General features: G+C 56.1%; 1 non-coding gene across 1 annotated transcript; it reads left to right on the top strand.

Annotated features, from left to right (window-relative positions):
- The first annotated feature begins 272 nt into the window (after positions 1-272).
- On the top strand, positions 273-345 carry TRNAK-CUU (transfer RNA lysine (anticodon CUU)). The gene has a single exon. It is a non-coding gene; the product is annotated as a tRNA-Lys (tRNA).
- Positions 346-1,167: the final 822 nt, after the last annotated feature.

Raw genomic sequence — 1,167 nt, 5'->3', positions numbered from 1 at the left:
CAGCTCTGCGGCGGTCGCGTCTGCGTTACTTACCAGTGGGTTTCCGTCGGAATCGACGGTTTCCCCGATGAAGATGTGTATGCCGCCAATTGGGACGATGGAGAGCTTGACGGGGTTTGTCCTAGCCGGAATCCAACACTCATCCGGAGGGACGATCGGTAGATTTCCGGCGTAGAGGACGCGCCCCACTGCGATGGTGTCGTCGTAGCTTCCCATGGCGGAACCCTCCCGGTTCCGGCCTCCAGACGCCACAGGCCCCACGGTGGGCGCCAGCCCGTCTAGCTCAGTTGGTAGAGCGCAAGGCTCTTAACCTTGTGGTCGTGGGTTCGAGCCCCACGGTGGGCGCCAACTGTCGTTGCCTAATCGACGGTACCCTGGAGGAGGGATCCTCACGAGGGGGAGAAGAAGTAGGGGCCATAGGGCGGAGTGCTCTCGGGACGGTGGTACGCGATTTACCCAGCTTCGGAACACCTGCACGATGACAGGGCCTACTGCTGCTTGTCTGGAATTATCTGGGCGCTTTCGCGTTGTTACAATGAGTTGTGGTCGTGCCTCTAGGGCTCCCGGGATCCGGCTATAGGCGCACGGATCTAGGGTTTTCATGGAGAGTCCTAGCCGGAATACAAGTTGCCTAACTACGGTACAATGTCTTGCCGTGTACGTCAAGGATCCGCCTTCCTCCAAATACGTGCTGGATCCGGATACTTCATGGGCTGTCACGGATCCGGCCCCCTTCATAGGTCGGTTGAGATCCGGCTTCCTGTTCCTGGGCTGGACTTCATCCTTCATGATCTACAGCAACTGGGCCGCCCGATGGGCCACATGCCTCACCACCAACTATGGGCCACCCGGGCTTGCCGGATCTAAGCCATGCCGTTGATATACCCATAAAGTATACCCATAACACTACTGGTCTTTGAATCACCCAAAACGGAGCAGTAACGACGACGCTATCTTCTTCCAAAGTCAGGTCCAGAAACAGATGTTTTTCCAGTTTCAGTTTTGTTATTTCGTCGGTCTGTTTTCCGGCGAGCTTCTCCGGCGACTCTGTGCACCGTTTCCAACCATCTCGGTCCCATTTGCTTCATGTCACATCCCTCTTGCTCAACGTCTTTTGTTTCGCTCAAAAGGATGCCCAGATTCGTCGCGGCTATCGCTTTAAAATCT

This window comes from Lolium perenne, chromosome 3 (assembly GCF_019359855.2).
Source record: "Lolium perenne isolate Kyuss_39 chromosome 3, Kyuss_2.0, whole genome shotgun sequence".
In the NCBI taxonomy this organism is placed as follows: domain Eukaryota; kingdom Viridiplantae; phylum Streptophyta; class Magnoliopsida; order Poales; family Poaceae; genus Lolium; species Lolium perenne.
The sequence above is the reverse complement of the archived record's forward strand: the minus strand, read 5'-3'. Positions and strand labels throughout refer to the sequence as shown.